This window comes from Rhinolophus sinicus, linkage group LG07 (assembly GCF_036562045.2).
Source record: "Rhinolophus sinicus isolate RSC01 linkage group LG07, ASM3656204v1, whole genome shotgun sequence".
NCBI classification, from domain to species: Eukaryota; Metazoa; Chordata; class Mammalia; order Chiroptera; family Rhinolophidae; genus Rhinolophus; species Rhinolophus sinicus.
In genome coordinates this window covers 94,127,186-94,153,979 of record NC_133757.1, presented here as the reverse complement: position 1 = coordinate 94,153,979, position 26,794 = coordinate 94,127,186, and the positions used below count along the sequence as shown (strand labels likewise).

The 26,794-nt window shown below is 33.5% G+C and overlaps 1 long non-coding RNA gene across 1 annotated transcript in view; it reads right to left on the bottom strand.

Moving 5' to 3' along the window:
- Positions 1-10,719: 10,719 nt before the first annotated feature.
- The window catches only part of LOC141572821 (uncharacterized), a 126,500-nt gene continuing 110,425 nt past the window's right edge, over positions 10,720-26,794 (bottom strand). Inside the window, exons 2-3 of the long non-coding RNA XR_012498311.1 lie at positions 11,478-11,590; positions 10,720-10,853 (exon numbers count right to left, since the gene is read on the bottom strand). This is a non-coding gene — a long non-coding RNA (uncharacterized LOC141572821). The remainder of the gene's footprint in view (positions 10,854-11,477; positions 11,591-26,794) is intronic.

Below are 26,794 nucleotides of genomic sequence, written 5' to 3'. Positions count from 1 at the left end.
CTGACTTTCACCCAACTGCATAATATAGGTTCTTTTTGTATACTAAATTTAGGGTTGTAATTAGTATTAACTGTGAAATTCACCATCTTCTGGAAGTTAATGAGGGAACAAGATACCTGAACTGATGGCAGCACTACTTTAGAAAGAAAATAAAAACCTTGCTTACATGTGTTGTTCTGAAAGTGCTGGGAATGAATAATTCAGGCCAGCTTTTAATTTATTTTAAAGTCATCATTCTCTGACAGCATTCTAGACAGCTGACTCTAGGCATGGTTGGGTTCAATTTAAAACTCAAGTAAGATGAAACTGGGCAGTTTCCAGAAAGAGCATACTGAGCTTAAACTAGGAAATTAGAGAATTTTGAGAGTTCTAGAGCCATAGAACAACCTTTAGAATCCAGAACTGAATCCATTAATATTTTTGGCAAAAAAAATAAAAAGAATAAATTCAATCAAAATATATTTGCTTGAATAAGATTAGTTATAACTCTTAAGAAGACATACCAGGTTGTGAATGGCAGATCCTCCAAGGGATATAAATAATAATTACTTCCACAGCTTCATTGTTTTATTACTTAATCTTTAAAGGTTATTAGCAAACAGTAAAATAGGAGTAGGTTTGATATATCTGGTATCGATTAAATTTAAATTTAAATTATTTTCCCATAAATGAATTCCATTTCAAAAAAAATTAATGTTAAAATCTTGTTCCAGAATATATAAAGATTCTAACAAATCAATAATATGTTGATAACAAGTCAATAAAAACACAAAGAAATATAACGAGACAATACTAATAAAAGTAAATTTGAATTATGCCATTTAAAAAATGGGCAAAGATTTGAATAGACATTTCACCAATGTACGGATGACTAATGTACATGTCATCTTTAGGTTTTACAGAAATGTAAATTAAACCCAAAATGAGATGTATTACACACCCGCTAGAATGACTACCTTAATCAAAACCATAACCATCATAAGGAAAAGACAGGATATAGAGAAACTGAAGCCTTCACACATTCCTGACAGGAATATCAAATGATATACATAGTCAGTTTGGCAATCAATTTGGCAGTTTCATAAGAATAAACTTACCATTAAACTGAATAATTCCATTTCAGGTTATTTCTCAAATGAAATAAAAGCATGTCAACATAAAAACCTTTAAGCAAGTGATCTTAGTAACATTATTCATAGTATCAAAAATTTTAAACAATCCAATGCCCATCACTTTGTGAATTGATAAACCAAACGTGTTCTCCATACAATGGAATACTATTTAGCAAGAGAAAAGAACAAGTTACTAGTACATTCTGCAACACAGATGAACCTCAAGAGCATTATGCTAAATAAAAGAAGCCAGACACAAATTGCATCATATTAAATGACTTCATTTAAAATGACATTACACAATCTTTTCCAAAAAGCAAAAGAGAAGAGCACACTTCCCAACACATACAATGCGGCTAGTATCACCCCGACACCTAAACCAGATAAAATATATCTTAAGTGGAGAAAACCACAGACTAACATTCCTTATGAACATAGATGGAAATGTCCTCAACGAAATACTAGCAAATAAGATCCATCACATAAAATAATGTTATACACTACTGTCAAGGAGTATATATCCCATGAATGCAAGATTGGTTTCACACTGAAAATCAATCAATGTGATAGACTATATTACTAGGATGGGGAGAACATATGATCATCTCTAAAGATTTTATTTCTAAAAATACTCAACAAACTAGGAATAGAAAAAAATTTCCTCAACATGAAATAGTGCATCTGTGAGAAAACTCAATCTACAGTGTGCTTAATAGTGAAACACTGAATTCTTACCTCCTAAGATCAGAAACAGTGAAAGGATGTCCACTCTTGATACTTCTATTTAAGATTGTACTGGAGGTTCTACAAGGAAAATTGGGCAAGAACGTTGGAAACAGGTATCATCAGATTGAAAAAGAAGTAAATCTCTCTCTACTTATACTGGGGGTATCAAAAATATATATACATGTGGACACTTTGGTCAATGTTGTTCAAGCAGTAGTTCACCATAACCAGAAGTGTCTGAACGCTGAAGGTAACCACTTTGAGCACCTCCTGTAATTGCAGAAGTCAAACGTGACTTGTATTCATCTTTTGTTATTGGTATATATTAATTTTAATATAGTTTTCCTTTCTTAAAATGTGCATACAATTTTCTGGCACCCTTTGTATATGATATTTATCTTGCATATAGGAAATCCTCAGGAATCTACAAAAAAGAGCTAGCAGAACATAGCAATTGTATTCTTATACACTGACAAAAAATATTCTGGAAATAAAATTAAGAAAATAATTTCATATACAATAGCACTGAACAAAGAAAATCTAGGTATACATCTAATAAAAATGCAAGATCTGTACACTGGAAACTCCAAAATAATGTTCGAAAAAAAATTTAAATCTAAATAAATGGAAAGACATTCTGTGTTCACGGATCAGATCACTTTCAAACAAACTTCCATTATTATATCACTGGGTTGTGCATTTTTTTATCTACTCTGACTAAACTTGGGGACCAGGAAATAACCACAAATTGGGTCTGAAGACTCATTGGACCTACTGTAGATTTGGGGCACAATATTATTCACCATCTCTTTCACAAAAATATCACGCCAATTTCAAGTTTATGATACCACCACAGGCTTCTAGAATTTGTGTCAGCTCCCAGAGACCTAGGAAGGTGAGCATTTTCATTGTCCAATAAGCAAGTATTTAGGTAATACGAGAGATCATTCTGGGGAAGTTTTGGGGGAATAGTTATTGTCCTACTTGTGGTGGAATTGGAGAGGACTTCCTCAAAAGAACTAGTCTTCCTTGTAATCTATGTGCTTTCACTTTGAGAATGGATTCCATTCTAGAACCTGAGTAAAAGTTGGCAATTTTCCTTTAGGGCAGGGGTGTCCAAACTTTTTTCAACGTTTTTCACCAAGGGCCATGTGTGGTAAAATACACAAACAGCCGGGCCACTCACTCGAGGTGAAGTACGTATTGCCTCACCTGGTTTATTTAAGTAAACTACGTATTTTTGGAATTTGCTGTGGGCCAATAAAAAATGGATTGCAGACCGCAGTTAGCCCGCAGGCCACAGTTTGGACACCCCTGCTTTAGGGGCTGATATCGGACTTCTGCTCATGAGTAGTTAATATTTTTTTGTTACACAAGGCAATCAAAACCCTAATCTGTTGTCTTTTTCATTCCTAATAACACCATCATCTCAGCAGATCCTTCTGGATTAAATCACCCTACTCTGGTTGCCTCTCTTCCTGTACTCTGTATCAATGATGTCCACTTTGTTTTTGACAGGTATATGTTTCCACATGGCCTCTACTGTTCTGGAAACCTGTTTGTTCAGGGATCCTCATTTCTTGGCAGTACCATCACCTAATATAAACCCTACCCAACAGAGAATAACCATCACTGAACTAAATCAAGAATACAGTACATTCTTTAGTGCCTTAATGCATGAGTCACCAAACTTTCTGTAAAGAGCCACATAGTAAATTTTCAGGGTTTGCAGGTAGCATGAAGTCAAATATTTTCTTTTGCTTATTTTTACAACATATATACATATACGTGCATGTACACATGTATATGTATATATGTACACGTTTATATATACATGTATACATATATGTACATATAACATTCTTAGCTCACAAACATACAGAAACAGACCACCTTCTAGATTTGGCCCAAGGCTATGTACCTTCGCAGGATATTAAATCCTAAGTGATAACAGATTGTGCCCTGCTAATAAACCACCCTCTGTATTATACTCCAAACCTCTGTCTAACACTCTCAAGGTAGACTCTCACCCGTGTTTGCATGTTCCTGTGGGTACTTATTATCCAGGTCCTTCCATTTATTTCACAAGCAAACTATTTCCATGGGTCAGGGACTGTATTCTGCTTCTTGAGCTAAGCCTACACTTTTATTGGTGGCACAGAAGGAGGAGGACAGATTTTGGGGTAGTTAACAGTCAAAGGGACACTGGTACCCTCTAGTAAAGGGCCTTGTGGTCCAAGCATTCAAAGGAATCTGAATGTTCAAGGTTATCAAGTACATCCACCCAAATATTCTCATCCTGTCTCTGAGGGAACCACTTTTCTCTTTTGGGTCCTGAATTTAGCATAGGAGGCTATATATTCAATTCCCTTTGCTGGTCTAACACCATTGGCAATTATATCCTGGGCCTGATTCTCTGCACAGTATGATACAGAAGATGGTGATTTGTTTAAATGCTTCCATGGAGACTTAGTGACTTTTACTGCATGCTCTGATTTCAGAGTTGGATGACCTGAATCTGCCATTTCCTCCCTTTAAGGCTTCCAAGGCGTTTGACAAAAGCTAGCTATTTTCATAAGCTTTACAATTTCAATTATAAAAATACTTCAACTACTAGATCTAGTGAAAAGACCAATGCTTTTATTTTAACCTGTGTTTCATCTCAAACCACTTCAGATGATTATTTTAATTAGCATGATGGTGCAGCGTTCTGGGACCCTGTTTCCCCGAAAATAAGACCTAGCCAGACAATTAGCTCTAATGGGTCTTTTGGAGCAAAAATTAATATAAGATCCGGTATTATATATTAAATTATATTAGTATTCCTGGTCTTATATTACAGTAAAATAAGACCTGGTCTTATATTAATTTTTGCTCCAAAAGACGCATTAGAGCTGATTGTCCTGCTAGGGCTTATTTTCGGGAAACACGGTATCAGTGCTACACTTATGACTAAGAGGATGTCTTTGTTAGTTTTGGAAAGGTGAGTGATCCATCCCCATAATATCATCTTGAGTTTCCGCTTTCTAGGGCCACCAAATATTTTAAATTGTATTCTCAAAAAAGCAGAGCTGAAGGCAAGGACTAGGATATAGTTGAGTTTTCCAAGAAATGGAGGTGAGAGACTGGGGAACAAGAGATAGTATAGAAGAAAAGTCACTATAAGGGAGTGCTATTGAGTTACTGTAATGGGCAACAAAGACTCAATCACACCAAGACATTTTAAGAAGCATAAAGAATATCATCACTGGTTTGTACATCTGATGCATGAAATGTGATACATATTCACCCACTCTAGTCTCCTCATAGTGGATGGTTTCCCTATGAGTTGTTGGTATTTCAACTGTATGAGCACTGAGTGGACTCTAATAGTTGGAAACAGAAAGTGGAACTATGTGCTCTGCAGGCTTGTGATAAAGCCCAGAAAGCAGGACCCGTTGCTTACACAGGAGTGTCCACTGCGATTGTGGCTCATTAAGAAGACAAAAGGCAAGTGAAGCAGGTACAAAAGTCCCACCACTGCACTCCTATAATTAATACAAATAGAAAACTACTGAGTGGATAAATAATAAATTAAAGATCTGTACTCTCTCAGCACTGGTACTTTTCTGCAGTGACCCAAGATATGGTAATGACAGCTGGCTTCTCTATGGTTTGAATATTCAATTTATAGGCCTATTTGTTTATTTCTTCTCATTCTTTAGTTAATTTAAACATCTTTTTTTTGAGTGCCTGCTAATAATCTATATTGATTCATGAGGATTCAGAGATGAGTTTTCAGACTTCTTATTTTAATTCCTAATATAGATCTAGACATTAAATATATAGACATAACATTTAGATAATAGATACATGTATTGGTATATATTTGTTATCTACTATACAAATAGTGTGGTGTGTACATACATACATATATATATATGTATATATATAAACAGATATATATATATGTATATATATATATCTACTATACAAATAGTGTGGTGTGTACATACATATATATATGTATATATAAACATATATATGTATATATAAACAGATATATATATGTATATATATAAACAGGTAACAGATTTTATCATTATATAAAATACATAATAGACAAACAGATCTAAATATTATATATCAATCCCTCATACTGAAAAAAAATACCATTCATTTGAGGGACAGTTTGTAACATTATGTCATGCAAAACATGCAGCATACATAACTAAAATTTTCCTGGAGGCTTTGAAAATTCTGAGAAAGGTAATGAGTCGACAATAAACTTCCAAAAGGTCAATGAAATTCAAGAAAAAGTTTCTTTAAAGGTAACGTAGATAAAGAACCACATTCACCCTGTTTTATGGATGACAGGATAAAGCTCAGTAATATGAGCAAAACTGACATATTTCTAAGTCTATGAAAGGCCATTTCACCAGGCAAAGTAGTCAACAAGGTTTATATTGCTCACAAAGGGCAAATCTACATGAGCTCTTTGAGGGGAGGTGAGCCAGGAGAAACTGACAGTTATTGTTATGCCTCCAGATTTTATTTCAAAATAGTATATGCATTCATACTTTCTTAAAACTATTCATTCTTAGTCTTTAATTTAACCACATGTGTATACCTGAACATGTTTCAATAAATGTTTTTATTACTATATTTATGAATCAAAAACTATTTTTTCACTCCAAATAGCGCTGTACTTTTCAATGACTGCCTTTGTGCATTTAACTGTCAGTCTTCCCACTTAAATAAGTAAATGTATGACTGTCATTTATACTAAATCAGAAACAGGCATATAATACTTATAATCACTCTTTGTTTTTAGAGTCTTAAAATATAATAATGGAAATATGTGCTGAGACAGTAATTTGTAATTTTGTCAAATATCCTTCAAAACAAATCATTTGTGAATTAAAAATAATAAATCCTTATAAAAGAAAGGGTGCTTTTGCAGAAAATGTAAAATATTCAAAATTTTAATTCTGGAAACTCCATAAAGTCTTAGCTCATAGGATTGTTTTACAACTCTAACTAATTGGATTATATAGAGTTGGTATATATACATATTTTTTTTCACATCCAAATAGGTTTTTCTTGCTTACAATTATCCATAAAAATGTGTTCAGCCTCACTAGTAATCAGGAGAGTCAAAGCAAATCCACAATGTGATTCCACTACAACTTAAAAGAATACCTAATATTTTAAATAGTGAAAATTATATTTCAAAAAATGTGTAAAACATGGAAATCTCATCTAATGCTTGTGAGAAAAAAAAATAGTACAAATTCAAATATGTTTCAGGTAACAATTAAATCCTAGAAATATAGTCACATAAAACTCACACATATATGCTTTAGAATTTATTTAATAATGTTCCTAAATGCAGTTTTTTAGAGTGACAATCTGGGACTGTACAGGTTATCAACAAGCAGAAGGATATATATATATATATATATATCCTTCAATTATATATATGTGTATATATACGTGTATATACACACACACATACATACTATACATATATATGTATGCATTCTTCATCTGTTGTTGTATATATTATATATAGATAGATACACACAGAGGGTGCCAAAAATGTATACACATTTTAAGAAAGGAAAAAACTGTATTAAAATTGTAATATTCAATATATACCGATAAAAAAAGATGAATGCAAGTCACGTTTGACTTCCGCAATTATAAGAGGTGCTCAAAGTGTTTACCATCAGCATAATTCTAATAGTTTTTTCCTTACTTAAAATGTGTATTCATTTTTTGGGTACCCTCTGTATATACATGTGTGTATATATGTATATACACACCATCTGTGTGTGTGTGTGTGTGTGTGTGTATTTCACAGTTGAATAATACACAACAACCAAAATGGACTGCTACTGCAGCTATAAAATGGATAAATCTCACAAATATACAAGATGCCAGATACAAAAGAATGCATATTGCCACCTTGCATGTATATAAATTGCAGAAACAAGCAAAACGGACCTGTGCTGTTACAAATTATAATGGTGGTTAGTTGGGAAAGGTGTTATTGATTGGGAGGGAAATTAAGGGGGCATCTGGAGTGCTGGTAATGTTTCACTTTCTGAACTGGGTCGTGGTTATACCCCCGTGATCACTTTTTAGTAATTTATCAAGTGTCACACTTTTGTTTGCAGATTATTCTATTTGTATAGTTCCAGAAAAGTTTACTATAAAAATTTGTTCTTTAATTAAGCAAACATCTCTTGAGCACATACGATATCAAAATAACTGCACCAGCAGTGGGGTTGGGAGTGGTGAGCAATACAAAAAAATCACTCAGGTGTTCAATAACATGTATTAAGATTTGACTATTTACCAGCCACCATTCTAGGTACTGGAAAAAAAAAATTAAATTTCTTCTTTAAAGAGTTTTCCTTTCTTGTGGAGGAGACATACAATAGCTATCAAGATACTTATGATTATAGTACATGTTATGATGGAGAAGTATACATTCTATACAATATATACCAAGAGACCAGCCCACATTTGGTGAATCAAGGACAGATTTCTTAAAGAATGGAAAGTATAGCTGACCTCTGAAGGATGAAGGAGCACCAACTTATTGAACAGGGAACACAGATTTATGAATAGTCATCATGTGCACATAGGAAGGCATACAGAAGGCCGTTTTCAGTACAATCACTGTGAGAAAAGAATTGGGCAGGATGGCCCTGGAGAGGCCCAAAGAGCTGAGGCCCACAGACAGAGCCCTGTGGACCATGTTGAACATTTTCTTATTTCACCAAAGAGCCACTAACAAGTATGAGCAAGTTTACATTTTAGCACATTACCTGTACCACGGAAATGATAATGGATTAGAGCAAGGATTTGCAAACATTTTTTTGCAAAGGGCAGGATACATTTTTTTTTTTTAGTCTTTTGTGGGCAATAAGCTCTCAGTCATAATCATCTCTGCTTTTGAAGTGGGAAAAACACCTTAGCAAATCTGTAAATGAATGGATGTGGCTATATTCCAGTTACACTTTATTTGTAAAAACAGGTGAGTAGGATTGCAGGCTTTAGTTTGCCAGACTGTGGATTAGAGGAATATTTATCGAGTTAAGGTAGTGGCTTATTTAAGAAACATAAGGATCTTAGTCTAGGGTATTAGTGGTTGATAAACAAAATGATGAAAATGTCACTCATAAAAATTTGCTGTTTTTACCAATCCCTCCCAATTTGTATAAGATGTCTCACATTCTTATTTTACTATTTGTGAAATATCTAATTCATCCCCCAAATTTGGGGAATTCTGAGGACCTTATAATCACATGTTCGTTTTTGGCTCTGACACCTTAGTTGCAATCAATTATTTTAATGTATGGATCAACACACCTTCCTAATCCAGGTCTTCTTTTTCTAGATGACTAAAGTTTAAGTCATCCCTATTCAATAATTTTTCACCAAAATGTCCACTTACAAATGATTTTTGAAAGTGCAAGCATCACAGAATGTTGTGGAAAAATAAGAGGGGTTTATTAAAGGAATTCAATTTACATTATCCATATTTTTCTTAATGTAGCTACATCTACACTATTCTATACATAGCATCCAACCCCCCTTAAATTTATTAGTACATTAACAAACCCTTAAAAATACTTTTAACTAACTTGCATGTGCTATATAAGCCCAGATTTTCCATGATCCATCTAAATTTCCTTTTCCAAATCACAGGCTCAGTGTTGATATTTTAATGGCCTTTTCAAACCCCTCCGTAGATTTATCAAAATTTTAGTTAGGATCATAACCTTGGTTAAAGTTGACTGTTTGGCACAATGCTCTATTAGAGCACTTCCTTAGCTTCCATGATATCTCGTTTTGCATGAGCCTCAACCTTTATAATATCTGCCTCTAGGATTTAAGACTATAGCTAAAAGTTTAACTTGTTGTACATTTTTGATAGGGATCCCAACAAGGATGAGAAAAGTGCTTTGTTTCCAAAGCATCCCAAAGTCAAACACTGCCCCAAAAGCATACCTGCTCTTTGTATATACATTTATTTTCTGGCCTGTTACTAGTTGACAAGCTCAAGTAAAAGCACTAAGTTCTGACACCTGAGATTATTTAACTTAAGATAACTCAACTTTATGGCAAGCATCAGAGACTCATTGCATACTACTGCTTCATCCTTGACTCAGGTGAAGACACTATCTTCCTTGTCTTGGAGCACTACCATTTCAGGCAAAACTTATTGACATTTATAGGCACTACTGGGAAGAGAAAAATGTTGTTGATGGTCATGGAGTGAAAAACAAATTTAATTGCTTGTCTCTTTTTGTTTGTTTGTTTTTGTTTAATACTGAGAGCATGAAAGCGTGATGAGGACTAATGGAGAATGTGACAAAGCCTTTGGATATAAGTCTTCAATTATAAGATTGAGGTTTTCCTTTGCTTCTGGCTTCAAGGGATATTGGGGAAATTTGGGGGAAAATTGGTAGGATCCATCTCAATCTTAATAGATTCTGTTCCAATAGTTTCTGTGTGTTAGTAAAATGTTTAACCCATACAGTGTCCAATACAGTGTTGAAATCTTTATTTTGGGTCCTCATGAAATATAATGGAGAAGGGAAACATATATGGACAGCAGACAAAACTTAATTATGAAGAGAGAAGTTCTCTGGAACCTCAAAAAATAGTGCACCTGGCATGCATTTAATTTTACAATTTTCATTGGAAAGTGAGTCTCTCCCTTCACATTTGTTTCTTTAACAAACTCAGTGGCTAAAAACAACTCCCATTTCTTACAGTTCTATAGGTTAGAAGGTTAACAGGGGCTTAAACTCAATGTAAGCAATTAGCAGACTATCGTTCTGTTCTGCAGGCTTTAGTGGACAATCTGTTCCCTTACCTTTTCCAGCTTGCAGAGGCTCCCATTCCTTGGCAATTGTTCCTCTTCCTCCACCTTCAAAGCCAGCAACTTTGCATCTCTTCCACAGTTACCTCTTCCTCTTAATCTCTTCTGTCTCCCTCTTCCTCTTTTAAGGGCCCCTGTGAATACATAGGGCCCACCTGGATAATACGGGACATACTCTATTTTAAGGTCAGCTGATTCACAAACCTAGTTCTCTCTGCAGCCTTTATTACCCTTTGCCTTGTAATATAACATATTCATAGGGATTAGGGATTAGGATACAGACATCCTTGGCGGGGGGGCATTATTTTGCCTAGCATACCCTATTAAATGTATTGGTGTGGTATTACACAATAAAAAAGGAAAGCTTTTTAGTGAAGGGACCAAGGATTGTAGTTAAGGGCTGGCAGATGGGGAAACTCTGTGGATTAGTTGAATATTTACCACATGTGTTGTAGGTTTACTCTGAGGAAGAGGTTGAGAAAAGCTGGCAGGATTTAATTAGTGTAGAAAGCAAGCACCTGTATCTACCAGGCTCCTTATAACAAACAACATTTTTACACAGCAGATGCAAAATGGAAGCACATAGGAGAACAAAAAGGAATGAAAATGAATGGTCTGATTCCAACAATTACACACAACAAATGGAAACAAACAACAAAATCCAGAAACCAAACTGAGACTATACAGCTGAGGAACTCAATGCTAAGAGAGCAGAGTTCACACTGGCTGCTGATTTACCGTGTTGGCATGAAACTCACCAAGACACGAGCAGAAAAGCACAAGGGTGTCCATGGATACCACACCAGGTCAGAGGCTGCAGTCTGTAGCAGGGAGAAGTGCAAAACGAGTCTTCATGGAGCCTCTGGGAAAACTGTAGAAATAAACAAAGACCATCTGAGCAAGACCAAATAAAGCCAATTCAGAGTTTGCTACGTATAGCAAAAGTCAGCCAACAAAAGGGACTTATAAACAAGCAGGAGATTGAAAAGAGTGAGAAAAAAGGGAACCATCAACTACGTTTTAATTGAAAGTTGTGAGCATGGTGAAGGTGCAGGTGGATTATCTAGCAGAGACGCATTGCATATGATTGGTTTGGGAAGCATATTTGCATCTTTGGTTTTCTCTTGTTGTTTCTATTTGTAAATGGGGACACATGCTAGGGAGGCTAGCAGTCATGTATTAAGCTTTAACTGTTCTGGAAATATAGCTACAATTGCATAACCTAGTAATTAAGGTTTCACAAAATTATGGTCACTATCCATCACTCATCTACCTTTGGCACTTGACAAATAGACCCATTTAATGGGGATGCAAAAGGAATTAATATGCATTCACCTTTCATATCTCTAATGGGAGCACTTCTTTTGGCAATTCCTCCAGAAATGAAGTCTTGCTGGGGTCAGAGCAGTTCCACAGCCTTCCACTTGACCCTTCCTACCTGTTGTCTATCATTTTGATAGCCCTTATTCCCACTGAAATCAGAAAACTCATTTGTATTACAGAATCTCTTTTAATCCTCTTAAGCCCACAGAAGATAACTGCCACAAAGCTCTTCAAAGATTATAATATTCTCCCTTACAGTCAAAGTTTAAAAAGTCTTGTTTATATCAATTTACTCATAGTAAAATTGGTTTCATTATACATTGTTTCATGTAAAGACTCAGAACCTATGGATGACATTGAGACTTACTGTACTTTATTTCAGACTTGCCAGTTTCACTTATCTTGCCATTTGGTTGCCGCACCTTATAGCAATGAGGTCATAACACTTTTTAAAATAAAACCTTGGAACTTGAACTGAATTTTACTACTAGAGCAACTTTAAATTGATCACCTCCCGTGTTTTGTTTTGTTTTGTTTTGTTTTGTTTTGGTTTTGTTATTTAATGAGCCACAACAAACAGGTCTGATAATAAGTGGTCAGTAGTCAGTTCACTCAGCAGTATAGGTTTAGTCAAACCATACAAAAGAAACAATGCATTGAATTTTGCCATTAATTATTCCCAGAATGACAGTTCACATATCCCTGTCTAAAGAAGGATTACTTATGAGTGTTTCAATTTCTATTATAATCTTTGATGCAACTCAAATCAGCAGAAGGATAGCTTTAGAAGTGAAAGATGGGGTTGCACTAACATTGTCTGATAGTCATTCAACCTCAAATTGACAGTAACAGATTGTTACTAGGGTATACAAAGTTCACTACAAAGAATTATGTGTCCTTTCTGGCCTTGGCGGTGAAGTTAAACTACCTGCACAGGAGTCAACTTTTTGTTGGTTTTTGGAACACCATTTAAAAACATATCTGAGTCTATAATATAACATCTGGCATATAGTATTCTTGCCTTTTACTAAATTTTCCAATTTTTAAAATAAAAATCCATAAAATAGTTAAAATTCAAGTATTTTTAGGATATTATTTATTCTGAAGAAAACTTGTACTTTCAGTAACAGATCATTCCATTACACTACACAGAGTAGAAGTGCAAATTGCATAAAATACCCTAATATTAATTTTGCACCCAAATTTATTAATTTTTTTTAGCATATTCTTGATGCACAGCAACAACAATATACTTTCATAGTTTAATAGATAAAAAGCATACAAGCAGTATTTGGACATAAAACATTTATGAATAAACTGAGTATTATATTATAAAAATATTGCATTTTATGTATTGAAATTTAAGTGTTGGGCAGACTGTTTATATGTATATTACTCAGATTAATATTTGTATATTTATCATCTAGAGCTTAACCTAAATTAATCGTCATACTTGTATTGTTTTCAAATTATGAATGTTGATTGTCATTTTTATGTACAAGAATTACAGTAAAATATATTACATTACGAGTATAATCAAATTGACCCACTGTCTTTAATTTCCTTGAGATTAAGTTGAATAATATTTGAGGAGATTTATTAAAGTTGTAAAAAGTCCCAAATTGTTTACAATTTTTATTTCCATTAAGTATCATAATTTTAAATGAAATTTGGTAAATAACAAAGGCTAAGAATAGTAACATTACCTGAATTTTCACTCATTTTGGGTCACATTTTAATTTGTAAATGTTGGCAAATTATGTTATCATTAATGTACACATTTCTATAACTTGAATAGTGGCAAAATCATAAACCTCAGTTTATAATTCTGCTTTAAAATAGTTGATTATAATGTCACACAACCACACCTGTAATTGAGTGACCTGTTTAAAATATTTTTTTAAAAAGCATGTAATATTATTGAATTATGTATCAGCCTTCTATATGTATTTATGTTTGCATACATATTCATTTATATATATGTGCATGTGTAAGTAACAAAAGCAGATTTTTTTACTCCAAAATCATTAAGTGAGATTAGAGAATATAATTTTCTAAGAAGTATTGAATAATGTCAAAATCATGTGGATATCTATGGATATCTAAAGAAATACTAGTTCCATATTATCTGTAAAATTTTAGTTTTAAGTTTATGGTGGTTTTAGTTTTATGGGATAGCAGAGGAAGTATTATCAGTATTCAAAAATGTTATGATGAAATGGATTGGGGAAAGTCAGAAACCAGATAAAAAGAACACGTACATGTGATGGAAATAAATTCTGTATTTGCATCATATGTCAACATCCACCTATTGTTTGGACAGCAAAGCGCACATTCTTAAATGTCAAGAAGTGGAATAAGTCAAGGATGGAAAACAGAAGAAAAAGACAGAGGGTTACTAGCTTGAGAGAACTAGGTCAAATGTGATGAAAGAGCAAATGCTGATAACACTGTTGGAAAGAGCAAAGCACAGAAGTTTGAGAGGATTGTGTCAAAGACATGACCTTGACGATTTTAAAAGGGATAATATAAAGGCGTGTACCTAGAAATGCCTCAAGTGGCCTCATTGGGCAAGGCAGGGGAAAGGGTCATCAACACAGCCATATAATTAAGTCCTAAGAGAAGAAGAAATTGAAAGAGAAACGGCAGAACTAGACAGTGCATGAAAATCCTAAAGGAAATAGAAGGAACTTATGGAAGCAATATTTCTGTTTCACCTCTAATACCAAAACATCTCTACTAAAAATACATTTTAAAACTAAGATCACACAGTATATCTTTGGTGATATTTGGAATAGAGACCACAATTGAGGAATACAAAACTTATTAAATAGGACACTTGTCTATAAATCTTGAGACGGAATTTGTCACCTTTCTGCCAAAGTGGGTAAGATAAATTGGTAAAACAGGTCTATGATGTAAAACTGCATTTAGGCTTTGTTATAGTCTTACATTTAAAAGTTGATCTCTTTGTTATAGTCAGAATGTTAGAGTTGTTAGAGGATTTAGAGGTCCTCTAGTAGAGTTTTCCCCAAAAAGCATACCACACAGGGATCAATCATGCTTTTATAAAGTTTCCCTCTAATTCTGGTGTTTTAGAGTTTTTTTGTTTGTTCATTTGTTTGTTGTTTGTTTGTTTCCTCAAAATGTCTCTCTCCTTTTATTAAGGCTGATCATAGTTCATCTACTGACACTTCCCCTCTTTTATCCAGGGATCCAGGTAGACAAAACTTTTTTCTTACATAATTTCTTATGTATTATTTATATGATTTCTGTTGGGAAACATAAGACTCAAACTCTATTACTGAAATTTAATAATTTCCTCCATAATATTCCAAGACATATTTATACAGGTTTTTGTTTGTTGGTTGTTTTGTTTGTTTGTTTTGTTGTTGTTATTTTTGTTTGTTTGTTTAGAAATACTGCCAAGGAGGCACTATTTTTTCAAAGCAGTAGCTACCATCTGTGGGCAGTTCTAATTCTAGAAATAGCTCCTTTATCTTCCCCCCAACCTTTTATCTTTTCTACCTACTGTTCTTCAACTATTTGTTAAGTGTCCGTCGTTTACTGAAAATAGTGAAAGGCATTGAACATACCGGTGTAAACAAATCAGACATAGTACCCCCTTCACACAGCTTAAAATGTAGAGGAAGAGGGAGGCATTACACAAAACATTCAGAAAAATAACTGTAACCCAGATGTCAACTGGAGTCTCCACATTCTATGAGATACACTGAGCTTGAATCTCATTCGATGTCCTCAGGTGGTCCACCATTTCCTCCTAGATTATTGCACATCACTGGAACTTTGTGACTGTAGTTGTCCCCAGAGTTGCATTCCTGCTTCCTCTCTGCCTGCTCTGTTGCAGATTAAGTAATGCAGATGGGACTGACAACATTTCCCTGAATTCCCACAGGAAAACAAAAATAGTAGTTCCTCTGCAATTCAGAAGACTTCTACTCAAGGATTTCAAGAAAGGTAAAAGAGAATTTTACATTGCACTTTAGAAAATTGCTTCACGTGAAACATCATTTAGCAATTTATCATATGATTTTTTAATTTTCCTAAAGTTTCAGAAAGAAATGTGGTAGAGCAGGCATTCTAATAAAGACTCCTTCATTAATCAACCTTTGTTCTGTGTGCTTGTGGGTAGCTGTTTAGTTGTTGTTATTGTTTGTTATCATGAAAAGGTAATGTTGTCATTAAAATGTAATATGAAATAATTTTTATAAATTACATTATTAATTTATATTAATGTCTTCTGTGCCACGTCACTCTCAAGATATGGCTCACCATTCAAGAAATGTAATTCAATATCTATTGCCTTCAAATATTTTGGCCTCACTGTTGTTGGTCTTTGTCATTGGCCCTTCACACGACATGTCTCAGGCTACCATCATCATCTTTGAGTCTTCCCTCAAACCTCTTCCTTTTCTCTTTTTCTTTCCTACTCTCCCTCGGTGCCAAAACAAATTCCTATCCTTAACTGTGTAGAACAGTGTGTCAGTTATCTTTAAAAATTAATTGTAGCCAGGCCCTTAAAATCACCCGTTACTCTTCAATGGCTTAGGTCTCTCCCTACACCTCACCAAATCAAAACAAACAAAATCAAACCAAACCATTCTCTAAGTTAATACTAAAACCACTTGTTAAAAATAATAATAAAAAATGTTTACCCCCCCCCCATATCCATGTATAACATACCATTATAAATCATGATCAATTCTGTGAAGGAAAATAATAGGTATCATGATGGACAATAACATCTGCATTATTTGGTTTGGTATCCCATGGAAAATCTTCTTGAATGAATAACTTAGTCTTCTGGACAATTTAGAATTTATAAACTCTTCTATTGCATATTAGAAATTCAAATATCTGAAGTCAGTTTCTCATAGAACTTTATTTTTCCTATTTCTGGAAGGCCTTCAACTTTTTCTTAATCATTCTTCTCAATTTTGCTATGCAGACTCTTCATTATTCTGGTCATCCTGAGCTTGAAATATATTAACTTTTTTGTCTTTATGTAACATACCCAGATTGAGAAGAAACTCCTCATTTTGGTTATTACAAAGTACAGTAGAATTACCACTTCCCTTCATCTATACACTGTTTTTGTGGACACAGCTCCAAGATTCATTTTACTTTCAAGCTGGTCTATATTGAAATTGTAATCATTCACAAGTTAGTTTCTCTAAATTTTTTTCAAAGCTAAAATCTATGATTTACCAGTAATATCTATGAGTATGGTTTACTAAATATAATAAATGTTATTCCTCTCAGACTTGAGACATCTGAAAATTAAATAGCATATTTTGATATTTATAAAAGAACTGCCAACAAACTGATGTAAGTCTGAAAAGCAAGACACTTTACAAATGCTTTATAGCCAAACATGATCAGTTATCCATTTTCTTTTTTTTTAATTTTCTAGTCATCATAATGACTTGTGTGCAAAGATAAAATACTCTAAAGTTAAGATAAATTTATAACCTTACAGCTAAATATGATCAACTGTACTTTTATCTTATTTTATACTTCTTTCCTAGGCATTATTCTGTTCTTGGATATAAGGATATAATAAACTAATTTGTAAAAACTCTAGATAAAAATCCATGGACATTGTGCCTAGCAGATTTCCCTGTCTTAGTATAAAACATCTATTCAATAATTATGCATGATTAGTATGAAATGGCTTCCTTTATGAAATATATGTGGGCTCCTAATGATGTCTTAAATGACTAATATTTCTCAACCATTAAAAACAAAGTGTGCTCACAAGCAGATTGTGAATATTGGGAATATTCCTGCAAGAGCCACTATTTCAAATTTATATTATTTTCAATAGATATCTTTAAAAAACATTAACATAATTCTCTCAATCCTCTATATTTTAGCAAAAAGCAATATTTCATCATTTTTATGTGGCTGAGCATGCCTTTTTGAAAACTTAGTCTCCTATGGGATTGTTTATTCTGTTTGAAATATTCTTTGTTTGAATAAGTTTCCACAAGAATAGAAGCGAAATAATTAAATCTGAAAATCAGTATTAATGTTTTATGATATTACTTTTATTAAAAGTCACCATAACCATCACAGATAAATGTACTATCACTAAAAGTAAAATAACAACTTTATAAGCAAATGTACTAGCTGATATTAATAGAATGGGTGTGCATTGACATTCTGAGTTTATTCTCTTGGGTGATGTTGGGAAGAGAGTCCAAAGAAATATTCAGAATTTTTCCTTTTGTTTTCTGTTTTAGAATGCTTCCCTTTCTAATGTGTAACTGATCAGAAATGGTTTATATAAGTGGATATTATCTTAGTTTTTCCTAATACAATGAATTATAGGCTTTTCACATCAACACAAATTTACCTGGATTTCATCCAAGAATCACACATCATTTTCTCTCATGTATACTAAGAATATAGTGTTCTGTTTCCATTATTTTATTACAGGAAAATTTGAAATAATTGCCAGAAATATAACCAATTTCAGTTGCATTCTTTTTGTCTGTTGGCTACTATATCACATAGTGATCAGGTCATTTAAAAATGATAATGGGAACTTTTTTTCTTTCCAGATTAAAAGTAACTGCACCATAAATTCAGATTCCATCCTCATAATTCATCATTTTAGAAGATTTGAAGTAAATTTAAAGATGGCAAAAAAAAAAATTTAGACTAACAAAAAGAACAACCACATTTTATAGGATCACAGTTTTCAATAAAATACATTTCCCACAACTGTGATGGAAGGAATAGGATTATGAAATATTAAGGATATTGAAATACTAAATGAATTTAAGTAACAATTTACTGTAGTAAAATATATGAGATCTGTTTATTTACATGTGCTATTTGAGTCACATAAAAGGGTCATGTTATACTATTATAATCAAAGCAGTAATGATTGGCAAAAGATAAAAATTTGGCTTAAGTTATGATAACACTGAATCATTAATTCTTAATGAGCTTTGTACAATACCAAGCCAATGTATCAAATATGATGAACTTTATATATGATGTAAAGTGATTGATAATTTTAAATATTTTTTGCTTAGTTTCATGACTCTAAGTGGTAACAGTGACTTGGAAGTAATAACACTATTCCATAGTAAGTGTATTAGAACTTTTGCATAACAAGTATTTAATTCCACATTGGTTGCATAAAGTTTATTAATCATAACTTAATATTTTATTGCAACTCTAGCCTTTTGTCTTAAATTTCAAGATAAACAAAATTAACATAGCATACTGTACTATGACTATGTTGAAATCAAACATTTGAAAAGTTGAAAAAGCACAAATAAAACATACAGATGTAAATAAAATAAATGGCCTCGTTTCCATAATTTACCTTTTAGAAGGAAGATATAAAATGTTAACGGATATCAAAATACTGTGTAGATGCCTTCAGGCTTAGAGCTATGTAACATTTGATTATTTTACCCTGAAAACATGCAGAGAGGTCATTATTTTCTATGTCCCAGCAAGGGTACCTTGACATCTTTTAGTTGCATGGTGAAAAACCAGCTATAGACAGGACTATATGAAGAATCTAAATGATTTTCTCTGAAATAGTAAATGTTCAACCAGCCTGTGTGTTAACATTTAAATATTAGATATGGAGAACTGAAACTATAATTTCCAGGTACCAATTAAATCCATTCAATTTTATAAGTATAGTGTTATTCTAAAGCACATTTCCTTCATATATATTTGAGCTATATTTCATATCCTTGGCAAACTGACAAAATTTGTATAATGTTGAAATATCATTAAGCATTCAAATAAATGGAAGTGATTTCTATATAGCAAAATCATACTTAATTTATTACAGGTGGTATTAGAGGGGAACAAACTCAGGCAGAGAAATGGTGACTGGTTGAAACAATATTTTGTTTCAATTTCTAAGTAATTTTACAGAATTCCAACAGACAATTTAAATTTAACTTAGAATAGAATGTAAGTTGGGCTGATAGGAGCTAGCAAAGAACAGAGAATCAGTTTTGCTCACTAAGTACTCATTCGTTTATACAAAAATTATCATCGAATTTCTATTAGTACAAGGAAACATTCAAAGATATATAAAAGATGAAGATTCTCTTTTCAAAGGAATATCAGTCTAGTAGGAGACACAAATAAACAAAATAACTGTATTATGAAATTATATCTATATAAATAATAAAATTTATAAAGTATTCATTCATATATTTAATAAATTTAATAAATAGATTCCAATTCTAGGCAAGGCTAAAGATACTTGGGAGCTACCATTAAAGAATATGATATCCACCCTCTAGCAGATTACTTTTTACCTGAGAAAGAGAGATGATAAGCAATGAACACACTTAATATGTAATTTTATAGTGTGTTAGAAAGTGAAAAGTGCTATGGAAAAAGTAGAGAAGAATAAAAGGAAGAGGGAATTCTAGGGAAGGAGTGGAGGAGAATACAATGGTAAAATGTGAGGAAAGATTTGGAGGAGATGAAGAAATTAACCAAGCATATACATAGGAAAAATAAAACTTTTCAGGCAAAACCAAAAACAAATAGCAACAACTGCAAAAACTCAGGTTGGGAGAGTATTTACCATGTCTGTAAAAGAAAAAAATAAATAAATAAAGTGTGCTAGATAACAGAAGCAAAGTGACCAAAGGAGATTTTCCTTTGTTGGAAGATCACGTTGTTAGAAACTTGTAAACAGCAAATGTAGTTTCTTTAATATAGAGAGAACTATTTCAGTTATCTAACTATTCTTGAGTGAGCTTTATTAGTTTGTGCCTCTCAAGGAATTTGTCCATTTTATCTAAGTGGTCAAATTTATGGGCATATAGTTGTTCATTATAATCCCATAAGGTTATTCTTTGAATTTTATTTTTAGATTTGGTTGTGTTGTCTCAAGTGTTGGCCACCCTTTTCCCAGCATCTTCAGGCTATTATTTCTTAGAGAAGAAACCAGATGGGGCTGCATGCCTTTCCCCTTGTACGGTTCATCCACTTCCTCAAGCTCGTAACACTAAGGAAAATTTCCTAACATGTCACCCTGACTGCCATCTTTCTCATGAGGATACAGTGAGGGCCTCAGAGAAGAGCCAGCAATGGGTGTGAACTCCCCCTGCCTGTGGTTCCCAGGGTTCTATGCTGTCACACAAGCAGCACTCAGTCTTCAGCAATTCATCAACATTTTACCAAAATTCTTCTTACTTGTTTCTATCTAGAGGCCTCATCTGCCCCATTTTTCCATCACTGCCACAGATGAGCCAGAGCTTGTGTCTGTTATCTCCTAAGAGGCACCTGTATACATTTCTTTGTTTAAATTTCAAGCTAATTTATGTTCCTGTGACCAACTCGGTGATAGGCCCAAAACAAGTTTTGATTTTGTATATAATCCAGCCTTTTCATTAAAGTGGGAACAAACTCTTTCTAGCTTTCTGTATTCTCATCTATGCTGGAGGCCCTGTGCTTCATTTACAAAATGCACAAATTAAGAAAAGCAGGAACATTTACCTTCCTTATTAGCTCATATAACATGTTATGTGTATAATCTCATATTTTATGATATGACAAAGAATGTCTGTCTTTATACTTTTTCTTAAATGTGTGTTTCACTTACATATGTGCCCCAAAGGGATGTCATAAACATGGTGAAAACTCTTTACAGCAGCTAATTTTTCTTTTTTTTAATGTACAAAACCTTATCAGAAAAAGTAACTAGAGATCTGTGAATGTAGAAGCTTGCTTAGAGTAATATAGAAACAAATTTGTCCCAGAACATCAAGGGGAAATTTTTAACTATCATTTTCAATTCAGCTTTTAATGAATAAGAAATCTCCCATGTACCTACCTAAAATCTTATACCTTTTCACCTATCTATACTGTACCTTACTGAACCGAGTCTCATATGAGTGATACTACAAACTATAAATTGTTTGACCTTCTTTACCAGTGCGCTGCTCAGCATGAGTCTAAGAAACAGAACAGACAGAGGGAAGATGCACTATCTGTCATTTTGTTAAAAGAAACCTATTTAGCTTTACTTAATCTAGTCTTTCCTTAACACATTTAATTAGAATGTTCCCTCCCCTAATTTGGCAGGGTATTTTTAACATCTAAGAGAACGTCACAGTTCAAAAAAACTAATTTAGATTGATTTTACAGTAAAGTGAAGAGAAAGCCAAAGTGAAATACATTTTATGAGGTTTAAAATTTGAGAGTTAAATCCAGTGAAACTCATTCTCCTTTGTGACTGTATGTTTCATGGTCTGTCTTACTGAATACTGACTTGATAACTCTTTCACCCTATCCCCATAAACACACACACACACACACACACACACACACACACACACACCCTCTTATACATTCCCCAGCTACATTAAAAATATATAGTATCAGAATCGTGTATTTGTAGTACCCAGCATTGTTCCTTGCTAATGTTCAATAAAGAGGGATTAATATAATGAACAATGTACTCTCCACTCCGCCTCAAAAGGTACATCAAATACATTTTGCAATTACTACAAGAAATAGGTGCAACCGTTTTTTTTCTAAAACTGATAGGACTAGAAGAAGGACTTTCCTAGCCTGTTTTGCAAATCCTACCCCAGCACACATGTACCTTGCTATTATTTAGATTAAAAAAAAAAAGAATGAAACAGAATTTTAAAATATTGGAAAATATGTCATAAATAATAAACATGGTATATTAAAAATGTAGGTTCTACAAATGGGAAAACCTTTGGGAGGAAGATATGACTAAGATCAGCAAACTGGATATGCTGATGAAGTGCGTTTCTATAACCAGATAAAATAACGTGATACTCTGTCACATTCACTTACAGAAGGACATGATAATTTACATGTGACTGCCTCGGACTCCTCATACCAAACTGCAACGCTCTTGGGTTATAAACTCAGCTTGTGTGAGACAGACACAGCTATCTAACTAGTGGGGTATTTATCTTTATTGCCAGTGTTTAATGTGTTTGTATATATTATTATCCATTATTCAGCTGTAAAGATGGAAATATGTATTCCCACAAATTGAAAATTATACATAAAGTAAATATTTAAATCTTTTATCCTCAACACTTACTTGACAAACAGAAGAAATTAAATGGTTTTAGGTATATTTTGCTTTGTCAAATACTATCTGTTACAGTTCAAGGTTGCTGTTATATTGTAAAATATCACCTCATAGGTCGAATAAAATTCTTTGATGCCTCTGTTTATAAAAACTAAATATAGAAAGTCTTGCATTTTATAATGCAGTCTAGAGAGTGGATATAGAAAATGTAAAACAATTCTGCTCCCTTCTTTTCTAGTTATTTAATACACTGTGGTTACTGAGGCCACCTTTTGAATGATTGTCCTCTCTTTTATGTTACAAGACAATCTACCTGGGGTAGAAATAGCAGCCAAACTTTAAAATTTATGAATGTGCTGCTAAAGTCACTTAGAAAAATACTGCTGAAACTACATGGATATATAGTATTTCTTTTATTTTTATTTATGTCTTTTCACCCATCCTCTCATTTCTGCTCCCCTTTGGCAACCATCAGCTTGTTCTCTATATCTATGTGTTGTGTTCATTCTTACTTATTTATTTATTTTTACACTCCATATATAAGTGAAATAATAGCTAAGTGATATAAGTCTTTCTCTGTCTGACTAATTCCATTTAGCATAATACACTCTAGCTCTATTCTATGGTGTCGCAAATGGGAAGATTTCATTCTTCCTTTAAGCACTGTGTAATATTCCGTTGTATACAGATACCCCATCTTTATCCATTCATCTATTAATGGTCACTTAGGTTGCTTCCATATCTTGGCTATTGTAAATAACGCTGCAGTGAACATGGGGTGCATATATCTTCTTGAATTAGTGTTTTTGTTTTCTTCTAACAAATACCCAGAAGTGGAATTTCTCAATCATATGGCAGCAGTGTTTTTAATTTTTTGAGGAATCCCCTTACTGTTTTCCATAGTGGCTACACTAATTGACCATCCCACCAACAATATATGTTAGTTCCTTTTTCTCCACATCCTTGCCAGCATATGTTATTTATTGATTTTTTTATCATAGCCATTTCATCATCAAAAAATTATCATTAAAAAGTATGTTTAATTAAACATCAAGCATGGCATTAAACATGCAGCTACTCATGATGATTAAACATAGAAACATACAGAAACATCTGGGTGTATCATAAGCATTAAATGTGGCATAGTCATAGTCCTGAAATGGTACTCTTGCCAAAACAAGCCTTCATTCAGCCCCAATGCTGCTTTTGCTAGGAATGAAAAGAAGGCCCACCCACCCCTCATAGTTCTTAATGAGACCCCCAACCCACTCTGACATTCATCATTTCACCAGAACCACTGTCTAAAAGACTATTCCTCAGTAAGATATAATTAGATCTGATTTTCCTCCTCCATCTAAAAGACTCTCAGTTCTAAAATCTCAGGATTTACATCTTTAATTTCTTGGGTCACTCTGAAGCTTATTCCTCAACATCTGTATTTGAATCCCCATCAATCTTTGTAAATACTCTAATTTGATCCAATCTCCTATCCTTCCCTAATCACCCCAAATTCCTTCATGGCAATTAACAGTCTATCATCGCCAAACTGACCACTTCTCTGAAACTCTTCTCCCCGTTTAAACTGAACTGCTTGTTTAATCCTGAGAGCACTGCCCTTCCTGCAGGACTGCTAAGTTCAGGATGCCTTCTCTTCTCTTTCCCTTTCTAGTACCAGGGCTGGATGGCAGGCAGGTTTCCTCCTGCATCCTTATCACCACAATTATTTCACAGCACCATAAAAAATATGTGCTCCTATATTCACTGCAGCTTTATTTACATTGGCCAAAACTTGGAAAGAACCAAATGTCCTTCAATAGATGGTTGGATAAAGAAGTTGTGGCATATATACACAATGGAATACTACTCTGCCAAAGAAAAGATGAAATAGTGCCATTTATGACAACATGGATAGCTCTTGAGATTATTATGCTAAGCAAAATAAGTCAGACAGAAAAACTCGAGAACCATATGATTTCACTCATATGTGGAATATAAAACTGAAAACAATAAAGGAACTTAGACAAACAAATGAAGAAACAAAAACTCATAGACACCAGAGGGTAAGGTGGGGAGGGGTGGTAGATGGGGGTAAAGGGGATCAAACATATGGTGATGGAAGGAGAACTGACTCTGGGTGGTGAACACACATGCAATATATAGATGATGTATTACAGAATTGTACACCTGAAATCTATGTAACTTTGCTAACAATTGTCACCCCAATAAACTTTAATTAAAAAAAAACACACAAACAATCAATTTTACCATCTGCTACAACTTCTTATTGTGTTTATCTAGCTACACTCAGTTATTACTTTTCATTTTAGGTTCTAGATCCATTTTCTTTTCTACTATGATGAATATCAAAATCCCTGGTACTTTCAATATTCACATAGACCCTCTGGTGTGTATACATCTGCTATAAATAAGGTAACTACAAAAAAATCACAAATGTGTATATATGTGTGTAGAGAAAGTAAAGAATCTCTTTCTTTGAGATGAAGTATTCTTGAGTGCTGACAAGGCCAGTCCTCATTCTGTTTATATAAAAGGCAGCAGCTCTGGGCTCATTTGTACTATCAGGCAGCACACCTAAGGCTACATTTCTAGTGACCACTTTGAAGAATTAGGGAATCACCTGGTAAGTGTTTACTTACTCAATTTCTTGCAGTTTTTGTTTGAAGAATCTAATTTAAATGAAGAAAAATCAACTTTGACTAGATCCAAATCATCATTCTTGCCTTTCTCAGAACCTGACGTAGTTCAGCATCTCATTTATTTAATGTCTTCCTGTCCAGTGAGTGTGTCATAACCATTACTGGATATTACCAAGACCTCCACTGCCTCACAAATCTAAATGTCAAATAATTTATTATACCATGTCCTACTATATTTCCAGCACAATTTTCCAGAACTCATATTCCCGCACTTTTTAACCTAATTGGGTATTCTAATGTACTGAAACTTTTGTGCACTAATAACATACCACTGATAGTCAATACCCATTTTTACCTGGCTTAGAGTTGATAAATTAAAATCATAGTTTAGAATACATTTTAATTCCACACATATTACTTTCTAGAGAATTTAAGTGTCAGAACCCCACCCTAGTTTATTCAACTTTTTGCCTTCTCTGCTTCTGATCCTGAATAATATATGTAATGCTTTTCTTACTTAAAATTCATCACCACGACTTCAATTGTGCCCTCAGTTCTATCCTAAAATACTATGTGTTTTTATAGATCATTCACTCACTCACTCTCATAGAAAGTTATTTTAAATTTCTCATTTCCTTATTAATATTCAACACATTTTCCATTCCTCACTCTCAACTGATCTTCGCTTCTAAGAAAGTTCAAAAATAACAAGAGAATTTCATCATTGTATCTATAACAACTTACCTTGCATTTAGATACATGTACCCTGTCTGACTGCTTTTTTTTAATAGATGCACTTCCCAAATTCCAATATAAAACTAAAATTCTATGTGTCATTCTCTCCTTTCTATGAAACGGCTTAATTCCACATTGTCTTTTTCCAGTTTCTTCAATTTTCCATCTTTGAGTGGATATATTGGCTTGTCAGTAAACAAACATGCTATGGTAGCATTCATTCTTTAAAAAACGACACCCATATTATTTACAGCTCAGACCTCTT